This window comes from Crassostrea angulata, chromosome 2 (assembly GCF_025612915.1).
Source record: "Crassostrea angulata isolate pt1a10 chromosome 2, ASM2561291v2, whole genome shotgun sequence".
Classification (NCBI taxonomy): Eukaryota; Metazoa; Mollusca; class Bivalvia; order Ostreida; family Ostreidae; genus Magallana; species Magallana angulata.
This window is the reverse complement of record NC_069112.1, coordinates 70,342,872-70,362,265: the sequence shown is the minus strand read 5'-3', so window position 1 is coordinate 70,362,265 and position 19,394 is coordinate 70,342,872. Positions and strand designations below refer to the sequence as shown.

At 33.0% G+C, this 19,394-nt stretch overlaps 1 protein-coding gene and 1 long non-coding RNA gene across 2 annotated transcripts in view; one reads left to right on the top strand and one right to left on the bottom strand.

Moving 5' to 3' along the window:
- Nucleotides 1-19,394, top strand: part of LOC128171092 (uncharacterized) — a 315,176-nt gene that overhangs the window by 84,230 nt on the left and 211,552 nt on the right. The window lies entirely within an intron of this gene.
- Nucleotides 9,412-19,059, bottom strand: LOC128171144 (uncharacterized). The gene is made up of 4 exons (XR_008242021.1): nt 18,888-19,059; nt 15,323-15,454; nt 9,800-9,882; nt 9,412-9,503 (listed from the first exon to the last, which is right to left on the bottom strand). It is a non-coding gene; the product is annotated as an uncharacterized LOC128171144 (long non-coding RNA).

The following is a 19,394-nucleotide window of genomic DNA, read 5'->3' as shown; positions in this document are numbered from 1 at the left end:
CATTTTCAACTCTCTGTCTTCACTACACTCTAACTACTGCAACATATCAACTTTTGTTTAAAAATCTTGAAAAACGTAGACCCTTGTTGTCTTCCCGAGTTCTAATATGGCTGATGAACTGACCGGGTGTGGATTAAATACTATATCATAGCTTTGAACTCTCAAGGACCATTGGTGTTCTAGTAAAATATATTTAATTGGCCCGTTTTCGTGACTTTCCTTTTCTACAAACTCAATCAACATTGCCACCATTACTGTTAATATGACCTTCACATCTGTATTCAGATCCCGACTGATAAAATTAAGCTAAGCATTATGTCCGATTTTTTCAATCGGTTTTTTGGTCCGATGATTTCCATAAAGTTATTGGTCAAGAAAGATTTGAAGCGGCCTTGCTGACAGGATCAACGGTTTTCAACAACTCTGAAAATACTTTTTTCATGTCACAAGACATGAATGTAATATTTTTGACACTCTCCCATCATGTCAGCTCAGCTCAAGTTTGCAGTAACATGACGTCATTAGCTAATACGAGACAAAATGCTTTTTGTTGTTTTTCATTAAAAACTGCCTCGATGGTTCTTATTTTGGGAGAAACATGAACATTCTCTCTTTTTCCCCTTTCCCTTCATTCCATTTCCAATCTCTTCCGAGAGAGTTTTGATTTCTTCTTCAATTTTGTCTATTTTGTTGTCAATTTTTTTCAAGTACTGCATACTAGTCTAAAAAAAAATCCAATGAACTCATGAATTACAAATATGATGCATTGAAATGTAATTAACATATTGTTACATTTAGCATTCCTCAACAGTATGGTTGTGCGTCTTATTCTTAACAACCCTTTAAGTGTACTGAAGACATTGGTAAAAGTTTCAAGTCTCTATCTCAAACGGTTAATGTGGAGTATCGATAACAAGCATTTTGTACAATAGGGGCAATAACTCTGTAACTATTTAAAGGAAGGAGCCAAGGGGCTATATTTCAAAATGTCTTAAGATGTCCTATTACATCCATGAAAAAAGTTTTTCTCTACTACCGTAAACAAAAGAGATCTAAAACTCATTAATTAACGGATTTTCAAATGACTTTTACCTTTATGTCATTTTGTTTGGCCAAGGTAGACGATTCCATCCCAAGTGGTCCAAACTCTCTATGACAAATAACAAAAAAGTTGGAAGTGGTTTTATGGAAATTTAAATACTTTCAGGGGCAATATCTATTACAAGGGGGGCTCAGATCCTTTCGGTATGAATAGATTGAAGAACCCTCAAAGTGCACTGAAGACATTGGTTAAAGTTCCAAGTTTCTTTCACTTATGTTTTTAGAGGTGTAGCGATAACAAGCTTTTCGTACACAAGGGCAATAACTTTGTGAGTTCTGGGAGTTATCAAAAAAGGGTCATTTGGTACCATAACTTTTAATGGCCAATAACATAAAGAAAACCTCTACTAAACTACTTAAACAGTAAGTATATACACTTCACAAATTAACGATAAAATCTTTACCCACTATCTTGATGTTTGATCCCAGTACTACTAATAACTGATTCTATTTAACATAAAAATCTATTAAAAGAAGTGCACAAATGAATTAAACAAAAAAAAAAAAACCATCAATTATACAATATTTAAATTATATATTTAACTGCTAATAGGACTAGTAACAATTTTAACTGCCGATTTACGAAAATAAGTCCAAAATAATAATCCTGTTAACCGAAACACTTGAGTATCCAAATCACTAACAATTTTCTGCGGATACGAAACGATTTTTTAAATTGTTCATACATGTGTATGTGTCGGTACTTTATTAAGAATGTTTTTGGCTATGTCGGAAAAGTCAACTTCCTCAGGTATAAGTCCTTCACTGTAACTTATTTCAGTTTCTCTTTTTATCGGTTGATGCCCGTCCAAATAAGTGTGTTGAAATCTCTTTAAAGGCAAAGTAATACACATTAGTTCACGAGTGTCAACTTTACTAGTATGAGGGACATCTGATTAACTATCTGATTGTACTTCATTATCCTCTTGATGAAGAGTATCGTCATTCTTTTCTAGGTTCAGGATATTCTCTTCTTTTTCATCATTTTGTAGGTTCCGGGTATATTGTTCTTCAGCATTTTCTAGGTTCATGGTATATTCTTTTATTCATATAGTTTTCGTTCCCAGACTGAAGACGGTCCATTGTTTCTTGTAAAGACGTTAAGGGTATTTTACTTACAGGTGAATAGGGATTGTCCAAAAATGCTTCAGTCATTTTTGATATTGTCTGAATATAAATCATTGGTAACAGAAACAAATACTGGATCTTCATAAGGACGGCAATGATCCGTTTTCAAATGTTGAGTTAATGCATATTTTCTTCCAAAAAATTGTCCACATGTCGTTCAAGGCATTGATGACGAATAAGAGTTTTTCTATGTTTAAATTTCCGATCACAAAGTGAACAATATTCAGTAGAGTGAGGATAATTCATGAGTATTCGATGAAGACAAATGTATGTGTGAGTTGTCTTATGAAGTTATTCAATATATATAGCGCTTGCATTGTTCTGTTAAAGTGGGGAACTTTTAAAATATGTTATAACATTGGGTTATTGAAAAGTTAATAAATATAAAATTGGTGCATGTTTTATTAATTAAGAAAAAAAAATAAATATGTATATATACGCCGACAGGTTAAGGCAATTCCGAATCACTGATCGTTAATGGTGATTTTAAAAAGTATTGTATGTTTTAAATAAATTAATGCTGAATATCATTATTGAGTAAATGTGTTTACTATGGAATTGTATTTCTATTGTGGAATCATTAGAATTCGTGGGGGCCAATTTTCGTGGATTGCTTTAATTTTACAGGTTCGCGGGAACGTAATTTCGTGTATTCTCGTATACTTACAAAAGAAAATATGGCTTTATTGCCTTAATTTATTAATTCGTGGAGGATCTTAATTCGGGGATGAGAGGTACCCACGAATTCCACGAAAATTGTGCCACCACGAAATCTAATGATTCCAACGTTTTTCGGAATCTACTCGTTCTTTGAAGCTGTTTTGCCATTGTATCACGTGACAATTAGAAACAGAAGTATTTTAGCGCATCAAAAAGTTTTAAAAAGTGTATCAATAAATAAAATAATTTGATTTCATGATACAATAGGTCGATCAGCAATTAGTTCATGTTTATTAGTATAACTGTTAGGAAAGAATTCTGTTGATTAATTGTAATATGTCGAATTATGTTGTGTACGTGTTACCATACTTGTATCTGTTTCGTGTGCGCATTTGTAGTTCTAGATAAATATATGTTATGAAGTTGATGCCGTGTGTTGTTGTGCATGCTCTACAAATTTAGCTTTTCAAAATGCTTACCGTCTTTAGAACAAACTCTTTACAGTAATAAATTATCAACGAAAATTTAATTATACGACAAAAACAATATGTTAAACAGACAGCACTTACATCACTCATACAAACCTACAGACAGCAAATTACTTCAGTTTTCAGAAAACGTACAACAAAACAAAGATCTACATTACTCACACATTACAACCCACAAACTTGCATCCAGACACAAACATACACCCATCTTCGTTCTAAAGGAGCACAGACAAAACATTCTGACATAGCAAACAAAACAAAAGCAGACATCATTTTACACATACAAACACTATTAAATGACATGGACTCAAACACATTGTTTGAAAAATGAAAAAAAAAACAAAGACCATGAAGAAAAATGTTCTTTTAGAGTTCGTACGGGAGATTGAGGAACTTAAAGAGGGTCAGAGCGAATCTGATGGGGAAAAGCCATACAAGGTTTTCAGGTAAACATAAATAGAGATTCTATTCAATTTTTCTTTGTTAGGTATTAAATGTTGGGGACAATAGAATTTCAGAATTTTCAGGGCATTTTTCCTTTAAGGCGTAAAACCCATACACCACGTATGCCGCCAAAACAAACAATCTTTCTCCCCACACCCTACCCATAATGTATTTTCACATTATCCCTCCCCACAAACCCTACAACAATTACTATTAATGTTTCCTTCAAGCACAGATTCCGTCGTTTGAACATCTTGTTCCGCATGTTGAAAAGAAACTAGCAGAGCAGACGGAGAAGATGATGATGATGGCGACGCAGACGATGATGATGGCGACGCAGACGATGATGATGACGACGTTGACAAACAGTGATGTGGCACATTCGGTTCCATCCATAGACGAAAAACTCTTGGTAAGCTGCTAAATCCGACATAATGTTTTTATTACTTTTAAAATAAATACTATGAACATTCGGAAAAGAAACTTCAAAGTCTACAATACAATTAATTATTTTTCTATCTACATTTCAGCAATCTGTTTCATACCTCATTGAAGTTCGGACTTTTATACTCATATCTGGCCCTGGAAGGTCCCTATTTTACAACATACACTTCAGCAAAAGTGGCAGTGTATAGATCCTGTACCTGTGAAAGTTTAATGTATTGTTTACACTGCACGAAAAGTGACGTTTAATCACAAACTATACTCCTATTAATTCCAATATTATACGTGAAATTTAGACAATTAATGCGGATTTAATTTTAACTTTTATGTGGAGTTTACTTGAAGTTTTCAGTGGCGTAAAATTCTTATGAAACGCCGAAATTTAATGACATTTAATATACAATTAAACGCAAAGTAAACTACAAGTAAATATATTCCACTTATATTCCACATATAAATGTATATTATATCGAATTTTACGCCGAGTTTCAAGATTAATCTAATCATTTTACGCAACTTAAATTCAAGATTTAAATGTTTATTATACCCAATTTTACGTCGAGTTTTAGTTTAATTTTCTCATTTTACTCAACTTATATTCTACATTCATGTGTTTATTGTACCTCACTTTACATTGAGTTTTAAGAACTACATGCAAGTACATGCAAGTCATTTTCCAAAATTCAACATTTGTTTAAATCTTTGACTTATTTTAAGGATAGTAACATTGTTTTTTATTATTATTGAAAAGACATATCCATGTAGCAGAGCAGCTTAATTACCAATAGAGTCTAAAGATAAAAGAATATGGAGGATTGTTGTCATAAAGCATGAGCCAATTTATTTGTACAAAGTTCTTCAGTGCATGGAAAATGTAAATCTCATTCACAAAAACACAATAAAACGATTAATGGTTCACCTTTTGGGGCAAAATCTCAACCTGGATTCCCAAAATATTGCTTTTCAATAAATACAAAGTTTTTAATACATGTATGGCAAAATAATAATTAATGGTATGTAAGGTGGGTCGCGGGTTTACCCATTAAAAATTCTCACGAGAAAACATACCCTGAAAATTTGTCAACTCGTTCTGTAGGATTTAAAGTTCATTATATAAAATATTTATCAAATTTGTCTACGCTGTTTTTATGCAATACCGCCTTGAACTTGGTATTGTTGATGGTGCTGTTTTGACACTTTTCTAATGAATACATAGGAAAATGAGCATTTTTCAAGATGGAGTTATTTTGAGAAATTGCAAGTAACTTTAAAACAGTTAAGACAAATTTATCAACTGTTTCTGTGCGTAAAGAAAAAGTGATTTAAAATAAATTAATGTAAAAAAAATGATATGTGTTCTCGCTAGATTTTTTGCTATTTAATTTTTAATTTTTGATAATTTTACCACAAATTGCCGTATTCTCGTATTTGACGTCGTAAGTACGACGTCATTTATTTTTAACCCGTTCCACTTATTTAGTGATAACATCACTTAAAAATCAAATTTAGACCTCTTAATTTTAAACTAGAAGCTTACATTTCTGAAAAAGCAATTTTAGAGAGAATGAAATTAATACGGAGATGAAAAAGCATATTTTTATTATGAATTCGAAGTTATAAGGCCTCCCGTGTACCCCCAGTTAGTATTGGCCTGTAAAAAACAATAATCTTAATTTTGCTTTTGTATTATAAAGACATTCTTTTAAATAATTAAAACGATTTGTTTAGTTGCTATTAAGAATATTTAATTAAATTGCCCACTTTTGCCCTCTTATTCTAAATCAGAGAACGCAGAGCATAATATTTTTTATATCTAAAATTTAGAGGAAAGGATGGTACCAAATTTTTAAGTAGCTTCCCAATTTCCACAATCTCTTTGTCAAATGTTATGTTAAATGTTAATGTAAATATATGCGAATAGTCTCAAATCTATAAAACGGATGATATTTGTAAGATATGGACTTTTATTTTGGTTATCAAAATCTTTACAACTATTGAACTAATTTAGAAAATTTAATTCCCCGGCTTTGCTCGTCTCTTTTTTCGGTCAAAATAGTTACGATATACTTACAATTAATGCTTGTAATTCTTTTTCTTTTGAAGAATTATTACTGACCAAAACTATTTTACAGACCCTCTCTCTCTTTCTCTCTCTCCCTCTCTCTCTCTCTCTCAAGTTTGAGACTACATGACTGTCATTACTTAGCTTTTATGTACAATTTCACATTAGTAAAATCGAATTACTTTATTAGATCTATAACTAAGAGTATTTGACGTTAGAAAATGTGAAGCGGGAAACCTTGAGATGTCTCCTTTATGACGTCATAAACAAATGTGCACAAAACAGCCAGTCGAGTTGTCTTAATTGAGTACATAATTTGATGACGAGAGCAAACCCGCGACCCACCTTAAAGATGCATAATTGGTGCATATAAAATGTTTCTTTTTAAAAAAAAAATTGCATTTGAAAACATAAAATCATGAATGCTTATTCCTTATCAACATTAATCAATCTAATCATTTCATATCAAATACACAATTACTTAAACAATGAAACTGATATAGTCAACATTTTATTTTTATAAACTTATAATTATCAAGAAGTCTCAAAGTCAAAGTAGATAATTATCAATTAAAATATGTGGGCTTATCCCATACTAAGGTGGCAGGGGACAGTTTTTTTGATACAATTCATTGTAGCCAAGGGATGCATGTCTTCGGAACTCTGTAACTAGAATTTCCTCAGTTCTCATTCAGCACAAATACCTTTAATTCTCTCGTTATAAGGCCAATCACCAATTTCTGAAGAAAATTACTAATCAAAACCTGTAAAATTCTCTTCATACTGGTTTTTATGTGATTTTGACCCTTTCATATTTTGCTAATTTTTCATGATTTTTCAGCTTTTTAGACCTCCCCCAGCTAATTCCCTGCAGAGGGTTGACCTTCCGTACCGCGTGCATGTTGCAATATCACATGTTACAAAGTTACCGGTGTATAGTTTTCAATGTCCCATCCACCTACTTTTCGTGTTATTTTACCTCCCGTCTGTAACTTGCAATTTCACTGTGTAAAGTCAGCACAACAGTCATAGCCGCAGGTTTCACATTTTACTTCTGATTCTCATGTACCTAACATAAGGGGCCTACATATTGCATATCAATTTCAACAAGAGTCACCCCTCTAACTAATGATAATCATTAAAAATCATTTCATGAATTTTAGCAACACTCATAAGCCTTCAAGTACAGCAACTCTCAATTTTACAAAAATATTGACGGGTACTTTATTCGAAACTGTCCTTTGCTACCTAAATGGACATGGATTCAAAATTGGATGGCACAGTATTCACAAGGAACCTTTAATCAACCATGATTTCAAAATGCATGTAGGCTGTACATGTTTTCAAATCTTTATTGAAATTGATAAATGAAATATGATTAAATCCAAATAAAAACTCACAATCATACCAAAGTCATACCAATTTTAAAAAATAATTTCTATATGACATGGAGAAGGATCTGAGAATAGAGTGTGTCTAATCGGGACAATCTATCATCAACAATGTATATATACAGAATATTTCAATACACCAGCTATATAGCTTAGGAAATCAAAATTAAATTTATGTTACATGAATTAAGTTTTAATTTTTTTAATATAAAATTTTCTTTCGTAATGTGTCATATTTTCACGTCATTAATAACAACCAAAAAAAAATATATAAAATTATAACATTAGAATTGAGTGTATATGACAACATTGAGGAAAATATTAAACCAGGGAATTGTTTAAGAAAGAAATGTAATTTACATAATGATTTTCTACCCACAAATATTAATCTAATTGAAAACCATTGCTCAAGTTTGTACAATATCTAATTGAAACAGTACAAGATTATAGCAGACCTCCAGACAGGAAACATAATGATTCATTGTTACTGTAATAGTTTATATCTTAATATAAATTTATAATGGACTTTACACTGTTAAAGATAAGAGGAATAAAAGTAAAACTGGCATGACTTTATTTACAATTTTTTGACTGGAGTATCTGCTCTAACCTTGTTCTACTGTAGGAGCATTTATACAAACACCCACTCATGCCCATCTCTGAGAGTGGGTTTTGGTCTTTCAGAGGGGTTATTGCCCTTGACTCTTTTTATTTTCTGTCTTCGAGAGCGACTTGACTGAGTCTTCTCGAACTTGGAGTCCAGCTATGCAATGATCCCGCTGAACTCCTCAGATCTCCACGGCAGAGGTTTGACAGTAAAGAAGGAGTCCTCATCACTATTTACCTCTTTCTCCGAGGACATGTACGTAATGTCCATGGCATCACGGACACGCCTTTTTCTCTTCATCCCAGCCAGTTTTTTTTCGCGATCATGGATGTTCTCCACTGCAATTTCTACAAAGAAAAATATAAATGCAATAAGAGGAAAAAATCTACACCACATGCAAATAATATGAAGAATTCGTTCTCTTCACTATAAAAATACAATTAGTAAATGTACAAGCAATCTTTGTTGACAACTGTAGTATGCAATGTTTTCATTAAGCTTAAAATTTTCTTCTTATCTTTGAAATTTTATACACCATATGGCTCAAAAATAAACTTAAATCAACTTATCTATTCAATATAACGTAAGCTACAAGAAATTCATTTACCCTTTTTCTTCTGCTATAATGAAGCATTTTCATTGTGTGCTTGTCTACTTTCCTGTAGACTCTTTGTGGTTTTTTAAGATATGGAGTCAAAGTCCCTCCCCACAGCAGCTAAAAATTGAAATAAAGGGTACATACACACAATGTATATTGAAAGGAAATATAATATAAATACATATATCACTAATCATAATTAAGATCATCATCAGAACCCACAGGTTTTCTCTCCGTTATACTGCTTTCAACCAATGGGCAGTGTGTAGGAGCAATGGGTTTCCATGATGAATTAATACATGAAATTAGAATGAGTATAAGCATAACATTATGTGAAATAAATCTGTATAGAGTAATTTTGGATGAATAAGAAACCATCTCAATACTAAAAGTATACAGAAGCAATTCATTAAAAAACAAATAGTTTTAAGTGTTGTCAAAATTAATGTATCTTGTATGTATATATAACATGTATTTGAACATCATACCTTGGATTACACCATCCTGAACCTCAGGGTAAAGTCCCTTCACAAAGCGCCTTAACGCTTCAGTTATCTCCTTATTTTCATCAGATGAGACCCTTTAAGAATTTATATAATTGTTTTAACTCATGATTTTCCCAATGTAATGCTCCAACAATTAAAAATAAAAATGACTAAAGCTTTGTTATATAATTATCGGTATACATGTAAATAAAAAATTATATATAACAAAGAGATTTGAGAACTTGGTAGCTTAAAATTATTATAATAGAAAACAGTCTTTAACATTCTTTACGTTTAAATGGCATTGCTTGTAAAATAGTAAGCACTTACATGGATGATTTGAATTTTTAAGAACTTATAAATGTAGATATGAACAAAAAATGCTTTTTACTTCAAATTTTTGTCTGCCATTTTGGTCACCCATTCTTCAGAACCATCCTCTATAGCATGCTTGTATGCATCATGAACTGCTGTCTGTTGGGAAAAAATATGATAGGTATAAGGACTCAACATTTTAAGTTTTCACATGCATGTAATTTAAGACATGTTATCATATCTAATTTATAAAAAAAATAAGAATTATATGTCTCTGAAAATTGCTTCTCATGTTGACAGAGCCAAAAGTAGGTAGAACTAGAGCCGAGCTCGTTGCAAAGCAACGAGTAGGTCTTCCGTCGCAACTTCGTGTCGCAAAAGGATTGTCCATAAGTCTGATTAAAACACCTCCATTTCCGGACACTTGTCAGAGCCTGACAGACCCTGTATTGATAAAAGGTCATTTTACACGACCATTTCTTCTTACCAATTAGAGCTTTAGAAAATTGATTGGAACTTTTCAAATGGAGACAAAAAAAATTAATTCATGCTTGTGTTCTATGTAACCTCTAGATTGAGTATTGCACCACTCATTAAACAGATAAAGGCATATCGTTGCTAAGTAGGTGTTTATTTAGATTGTATGCAAATGTGAAGGTCAAGTGGAGATAGTCTGTTGTTGATAGGGGTCTATCAGAACCTGGCGAGTGTAAGGAGAAGGGAAATGGTTTTTAATGATACTGGATTATCAATATGATAATGGCAAGTTCAAGAAATCGAAAACGAGACTCAATTTGAAAGTATTATTTTCATACCAGGCAAGTTCTTCGTTTAACTTACTTCAAGTTTAGAATAACTTTAAAAAGTACATTATTTATGTACATGTATATAATTAATTTAATTATAATAATAGTGTGGATGTGGCGGTGGGGGAAATGACCCAAAAATCAATTTTCTAAGCGTTAACTTAAGAGAAATTTTGGTTGAGAGAAAGGGGGGCATTGCTCCCACTGGACCATCTAAAAGGTACTGTTAGCAAGCTCACAAATGATATCCCCGCTAAGAAAGAAGTCATTACTCACGTATTTCTCTATTAGAGAATAATGGATGGTTCTTTTTCTTAAGTGAGTCATCAGACAAGGCAGGGAATATTTACAGGTCGCAAGTAATCTTCATGTCAAACTCTAGCTTTTACTCATTTCCATTAATACAAGATATGACACATGTTTAATATGACTTTGAACTTGCGCAACTGATCCTGGGTCAAGTTCATGACACATCATCGGTTATCAGGAATCTTTACATGAAATAGAAACTCCCAATGTTTCTCCTTAAATGACTTGGGGACAAATCATTACACACCCTCAGGTCATAAGCAATCTTTGTGTGAAGTAAGAAATTCGAAAGTGGACCGGAAACAAATTTTGCACTTTACCCGCCAGTGACATTTACTTTGTCCAAATGACCTTGGGTTTAGGTCATGACGCTTCGTCAGGTAATGAGTAATATTTGTATGAAGTAAGAACACTTCCAATGTTTCTCCATCAGAAAGATATAGACCGGACACGATGTACGGACGGACAAGGTGATTTTTATTTACCCCACCCCCCCCCCCCCCCTCAATTTATTTTCGTGGGGTATAAAACTCCTTTTCGCCCGTTTAGTGCGGCACAAAAAAGACCTATATTTTTCAATTATTTCTATCATATCACATATAAATATACATGTAAATGTATGATTTGTATGCACATTTGAGTTCTTCTCATCATCGTCGGAAAGGATAAAAAAACCCTTGGGGTCCAATAATGTCTTTTCATGGGCATTTGTCAATTTGCATCAATAAATGATTTCCAAGCGGTAAGCTATCAAAGCTTTTGAGATGTTACATGTAGATATTGAATTTCTATAGATTTAAATTTAAGGTTAGGAAAAACAACACTTTTTTATACAGTAAAAAAAATCTAAAATAGCTTTATGTACGCGTACACCTAAATAAGAAGATGTAGCGAAAGCTATAAAGATTGTATTTCTTCTGTTCAAGACTTATTCAGAGTTAACAAGCTACAAGTTAACAATCTCCCATTTTGACAAGCTAGATTAAAAATAAAATATTCAGCTGAGTTTTAGGTCACTTAATCTGCATTACAACCTCATACTACACAACTTCAATGATTTTTTTTTATCAATGTGCATATAACAATAAGTAAAATCCCCAAGAACAAATATCTATCGCAATTAAATGCATACATTTTTGAGATGCAAAAAAGTTGCTATATTATAGTCTGCAAGTCAATTGAACTACTACAATTATTTCAAAGAAATAAGAAACTGTCGACACTTGCAGTACTCTGATGATTTAATGTCGTATATCATTACTTCTAATCCTGAGAACAAATTCTATTTAATTTTTGACTTAAAACTGTTAACTTATAAAACCAGAGACATAAATAACTTATTAAGTTATTTATGTCTCTGATAACATATATTTTATTCTGTTCATAACTACAGACGTTTAGCGTGTTCAACAGGTTAATTTTTTAGCCATATTCTCAGATTACGATATCGCACCTTTAATGTGAGGTTGATTGACATCGAATATTTAGACACTTATTGTTTAAAAATTGACCGCTGCAGTGAAAGCATCCTTCCAAATGTTACTCAATTATTTATCAACTGCTGATCTGCAGCCCAGGGGCAATATTCTGAGCTATGTGCGCTGACGCGACACGAGATTTTCGGTCGCACGTGGAGCGGATTGACTTGGCATAGACTGACCGAATAAACACACGGGTGGGAAAGTGACATACATTGAGGAGAAAAATGTACACATGTTAAGTAGTCGCCAAAAATAAGTATTCGCCACATTTTGAAAAAAAATAAAGCCCTTGCACTGAGATCATGAAACCGATAAACTCTAAACAAATCTTGTTTAAAAACTCATGCGAACATTCTAAAAATACTCACTAAATCCCTCAATTCTGGACAATTCTTTTATCGTGTCAGCCTCTCCCGCCAATCGCAACTTCTGGGGCCTTTCCGGCAAGCTCGGAAAAACACTTCGAATGTATTACCTAGGCGTCCATGACAACCCCCCTTTTTATAAAACTTGATATAATTACAACACATTTTATGATCTGTTGAGATGTGAGTTATACTTCATTAAAGTAAACGATATACACTAAAATATAACACAGAAACGACATACAAGACTTTTTGCCGATACTTATTTTAATGGGAAGCGACTCAATTTTGTATAAAATTCTAACATCTGGTGATGTTAATACATTCGAGGTGTTTTTCCAAACTTGCCGGGAAGGCCAGAGAAGTTGCAATTGCCTCTTCCGCATGTTTTAATTTGATATTTGATTTTTTTTATCCTGCCTTGAACGCTTGGGGACTGTTTCATTTTCTAAATTCGGCTAAATAATGCTTCCAATTTTGAGCGCTCTCTCTCTCTCTCTCATTTTATGTGCAACCTTATGAAGCATCAACTAATTTCTACGATATCTATAAAACCTCTCAGCAGTATTTAGCGGAAATATTCGTGGGTAAAAAAAAAATCTTAAATTGAAACACAAGTCAATCTTACATGTACCGGTCAAAATCTCGAATAAACAAATAGTTGGAATCATACAAAATATCAATAAACATGCACGTGTGATAAAGTACGTGTAGAAGAACACGAAGCTACCGCGGATCACTTGTCCACTCGCGCGAGATCTCCTTGGCTATGTTCTAGGGGTGGTTTAATCTTTGTGGTTTTTCGTTGTTTATCTATAACATTATTAGTACATGTATAGTTTTACATTTTAGAATTACAAATTCACTATTGATTTATGTCTGATGATGTTTCTGATTTTGAATAATATTGCTTTTATCAATTTTTAGAGGGGCTTCTCAATTCACATTCTAATGTTTAATTAAATAAATTGAAGGTGAACAAACTTTAAGAACATAAAATTGAAACAGTTCTTGTATATATATCTTGTTATTAGATAACCGCTGACCTCTAGGTAGTGCAGCCGCGACCGATTTCCTCGGCCGCGGATGAGGGATCGGATAACTTACGTAAAGGTAAAACACACATAGAGAGCTCAGAACCCAGGAATATTTACAATGTTTGCAGTATGATGACTAAACTCTAATTAATATAAGTTTTTTTCCCCTTTAATCCCACAGTTGATCTATTTGTCTGATACTGCTTCAGTTCGAGAATGGCATTGCTTTTATGATTAAACAGAACGATTTCTTATTGACACTCTATCGTTTAATTCAAATTAAGAAGAGTAAGCTTTAATGTCATTGTGTACGATTCTTGTGTTTGCGGCTAAATAAAATCACATATGACAGACGCGATTCTTGTGTATTAGATAACCGCTGACCGCTAGGTAGTCCAGCCGCGACCTTGGCGATCGATTTTTCTCGGCCGCGGGTGAGATGGGTTATGTAATGACGCAAACAACTAAGAATTTAGGTCGATTTGAAATGCTTGCAGTAAAATGACTCAAATTCATCTCATGGCAGTTATTTTTTTTTAAATCTAGTTTATGTATCTCACTAGATAAGAAAAAGAACGTTTATATTTTCTCGTTTTTGTTTTTCTTAACGGTTGTCCACTATAGGACCTAAACAGAGGTGACTCTAAAAAAGAAAGGCTGTAAGAAAAACATGTACACGTATACTTTTTAGACACTTTTTCAAATGAATCAAAGCATCCCGTATATGCTGGTACACTTTCAGCTGTTAATTTATGTACGTTATGCGCACGAAGACGATTCGCTTACTTGCCAAATAAATACAGGTACATGTAAACAAGACAAGCTTTTTATACTCATATTATGCATTACCGGTACAAAATAATTTTGTAACGACATTGATAACACAATAATGAACAACTTTTCTATCGACTGCTATAGCGAAATATTAACCATTTTAGAGTTTTAAAGCAAAACCTTTTAAGGGCTCTAGACCCCTTATTTAAGGGGCCAGCCCTTTTTCAATGGTGTCAAGTGAAAGCCCTTGATATTTTGCACATATTTTGTTCTATATGTGTTTAGAGAAAATTTTAAACTAAAGAGCAACATAACAAAAACACAACCAAAAATCAGCATTTTTTGAAACACAAACTCAAATTAATTTTTTGAAACTTTAAAGGTAGAAAATTGTAAAAACAAAACTCGGAGGACAACGTTCAAACTCTCTATTTTTAAGATTTGTGACTTTGTAACACATGCTGTGAGCGGTTTCAGAGCCTTTGCGTGCACAAGAATGCCTATATTATTGGGAAAAAGGGAAATAACTCGGTACCGGAAGTGTCGATTTCAACGATTTTCCTTAGATATTGAGAAATAGTAATTACCAATAAGCTCTGAAAATTTGAACTTTATAGGACAACAAACAAGCAAGATATTTGAGTTTTAAAAAACGTCTAGAAGAAAAAAAAGAATAAAAAGAATTACCAACAGAATCAGTAAAAGGTCTTCCGTTGAAAACGGAAGACCTTAATTACATGGTGCAATATCAAATGAAAAGAGTGCTTTACCTCTTTAAAGTTTATCTTTTTACTGCATAAATAAATCACATTTACATATAAGCTTACTCTGATTCTTGGAGGTCTTCCTTCCTTCTACAGTCTTTGCTTGAGGAAATCTCCTCCCTGAGTTTTTTTTACTTCTGTCGACAAACAGTCAATCTTCTTATCTATTGACCTGAGGTAGTCAATTATCCGATTCTACAAAAAAATGAAAAGTTGTAAAAATTGTTCAAAGCAATTTAATTTCATGTGTTCCTATATACTTTTGTATATTTTGCAAATAAAATCTTTTCATTTTGAAAATCTACACTTAATGGTTTTTTTTTTTGGTCGACTTAGTCATTATTTACTTAATTAAGTATTGTAAATAATTGTAAATAAATTGCCAAATTACATGCCCGAAGGGCATGTGTAAATTTGTTGTCATCGTACAATAGGTGACAGGGGATAGTTTCGAAGGAAAGACCCGTCAACATTTTGAAATTAAGGGAAAACCTGAGGTTTAGCTAATTATTTGAGGGGTATAAATTGCTAGAATATTTATTGCATTCATTTTGTGGATAGAGGAGCTCATGTCAATTTCATTGATATATGACACTTTAATACTAGTAGCTCTTTTCATCAGATATGGAATGAAAATGCGAAACTGTGGCCAAAATTTTCACTTTCGGTTTTGTGCTTTAAAAGTAGGGTGGGTTCAGAACACGAAATGTCACTCGAAAAGAAGGTGATTGACCCCCCCATCAATTGGTGATTATTTGCATGGGTATACATTAAGCTACCAATCCTGTGGTAGTTTATGGCAGTTGCTCGGGACTAGGGCGTGGTGCTGGACCCGTGAAAATCTTAAAAAGGGCAATTTTTAAGAAAATTTTGAGACCGTCACTGGCTATTCTACATAGTGCTATGTGTAAGTTGTACTTGTTTTATTCTGAAATGTTTAAAAATTCTCAAGAGTCGGGACCATGTGTCCCCTGTATGCAAACCAATTTAAGCAAATTTAACTAGAACTGTCCTAATGGGACTAATACCCCCGCTAGGCTAATTTCAAATGGGACAAATAATTGAATTGAATAATAATTAAGGTTTGGAACACATACAAAAAAAAAATTCTAAAAATGTAAAAAAAAAAAAAAATAGTTAACAACGAAAAATTAAAATCAAAATTGTCAGAATTTCACTGTAAATACATATCTATAACAGTAATACATTTACAAATGTATGTATTTGATGATATATATTTTTAATTTAATTGATTTAAAGAAAACCCAACAAAATGACAATAACCCCTCCCTTTGCAGTGAATAGAAATACCGGTAGCCAAGCAATGCTCTTCTGTTGATAAAACTTTCAATATCTTTCTAATAAGAGTCTTGACAGATGCAATTAGTTGTATCAAATTTTCCTCACTTTCTCCTTTGGCACAATTGAACTCCAAATCAGAAAATTGATCCCATAGGACTATGATTTTCTTTGATGATCTTGTTAAATTTAATAAACTCCCAAAACATTACCATAATTACCATACTATGTAAAAATATGTAAAAAAGAAAATTTAATATTACAAACAATTTTAAAATTGCCAAAACACTTCAATCATATCAGTAATTTTGAATTTCAGTTAAATTAATGCCCAATAGGGTCACTTCATCAAATTACTTGACAAATAAATTTAAACAACCTCTAAAAATAGTTTAACTTCTTTATTAATAATTATATTATTTATTTCCTTATAATGATAGACCTTTTGGTTTACATGAAACAGTTTAAAAATAGCCCCAAAACCATCACCCATTTTACAGATTATCAATTTCCCCTAAACACATGCTCCATCTGAACCATGGCTCAGATAATGGCTCCCTTGGGACAAATGAATTCAGCCACTCTTGTCTTTGATGTTCTCATTAGCTCCTAAGAATTTATCATTGACAAACAAAAACTTTGCATTGTCAGTTGATAGAATACTTATAAAGAATAATTTTTTTTTTTATTAATTAAGACATAAAGACAAAAAACTCCATCTGGATGTATTTATATAAATATATTTTAGAGTGTTTTCTATTAATTAATTAATAAAATCTGTAAGGATTACCTCCCTTACTTTTCAACATTAGTGTACAATATATAGAACAAGGAAAAGGAAAACTGTCATAAAATCATTAAATATTGTCTGATCTTAAAAAAAATTGCAGGTGCACATCTTCAGATGGTGTTCAAAATATGTACAAATTTTCAAACTGTTCCATGCAGTAATAAAAAATTCTATAGGGGGGACAAAGTTGCGTCTACAGACAGACGGACAGACAGATAGACGGACAGGGTGAAACCAATATACCCCCTAAACTTCGTTTGCGGGGGTATAAAAATCCACTGAACAATTAAATCACATATATGAGCACTATCTGCCTCGCACATCCTCGACCAAAAAAACTATCCCCTGCCACCATATGTTTACTTGTCATTTCTTCCATTGTACCAAAGTTATTCGCGTAACTTGCTTTGTGCAGTCAAAATTCTCGGTACGACTTGTCAAATAAGCGTCAATCGTAATCATTGAAGTGTTTAGTTAAACATATTGTATATGTTTGCTAAATTACGAGACGTACATCGATGCCACGTGTAGTCATGATTGGGCGGTCATGTTACCATTTTTGAAATCTGCTAAACCGGTCAAACGACCAGCAAGTGACTCTAAAGTGAATTATAAACAAACACGTGTCAGAAAGTTTCGGCACCAATGGCAGAAAGACAGGCCATGGATGGTGTATGATTCGGTAAACAATCTGATGTCTTGTGCATGGTGTAAAAAAGAAGGTTTACAAAGTAATACATCAGGCTCTAATCATTTCCGAATCGACGCTGTACAAGACCACGAGGAATCAAAGTAGCTGACATTTGGCATATTATGTAAACTATGATATTAAAATCCACATTTTAATTTCACTACTGTATACAAGGAAATGTTGATGAATTGGCGAATAACGAATTATGTCTGGACGAATTCAAGACGGTGCACAAGTGTTTGCAAGAGGAGAAGGGCGAGAATCGCCCTGAATTCAGTATAATGTCAACTCACGTTGAAGAAAATTGAAGTGCTTGACAAGGTCATTCATTTAACTGTGACAAGTGTTGTCATTTTGCCAATGTAAATAAAGTGCGCCGATCTTTGTCAACCTATTTGAAGCAATGATGGTACTCTTATAAATGTCTTTGCTTTGAAAACAGTGGTATTGTCTCGACACTGTACGCCTCAACGTTATTAAAACATAAATTTCCCTAGTTTTTATTTCTTTATTTATAAAACTTTTTGGTTTTTTTTTTACTCTGGTGCTGAAAGAAGCACTCAGTTATAAATGAAATCCTATTGATATATATTCAAAATTTTGTGTCTAGTTTAGATTGATAACTTAGATCTCCAAGACAGAACTGTTCCTCTTGGTTCGAACTCCCTGCAAACACGGACAAATACACTTCACAATAGTTCCATGCCACACTACACCTCGCTTTTACAGGATATTAGGAATAGGTTACCGATTACAAACGGCATTCTATGCTCAAGACATAATTCTGGTCAAGAGTTTTTTAAAATATGACCGCCCACGTCAACACACGCCCAGATAACCTCTCTCACCACGACAGAACCGTTTCTCTTGGTTCCTCGAGCCTCCGTGTTTTCCGCTAACTTCTCTGCAAACACGGAGGTAAGAGCCTCTGTGCTGACTGCAGCGTGCCCTCTACCCCAATGACATTGCTGAAAGAAATCGTCAATTCAATATATTATGTTGAGCAAAATCATTGAATAGTGTGTTTAATAAATGCAAGCGAATTTTAATTGAGGCTTCCACACGGTTAAGCAAAGCATGTAAATGTATAACTATTTATAATCAGAACAATGTGGTGTATTTACTTTTGTTGTTTTTTGTTTCTCTGGTTGCTGATGGGTTTTTACAATATTCCTAACGATCAAAAAATAGTAATTATTACAATTGTTTCTTTGCTCCATCAATATCAATGCCGAATAATTAAAATGTTTTACCTCTCAAAGGACACGGACTCGATTAGTCCCTAACATTCCTCCACCTCCTCGTCGTCAAAGGTCAGATGGTGCAAGTTAAAAAAGGTTGTTAAGTATAACTAA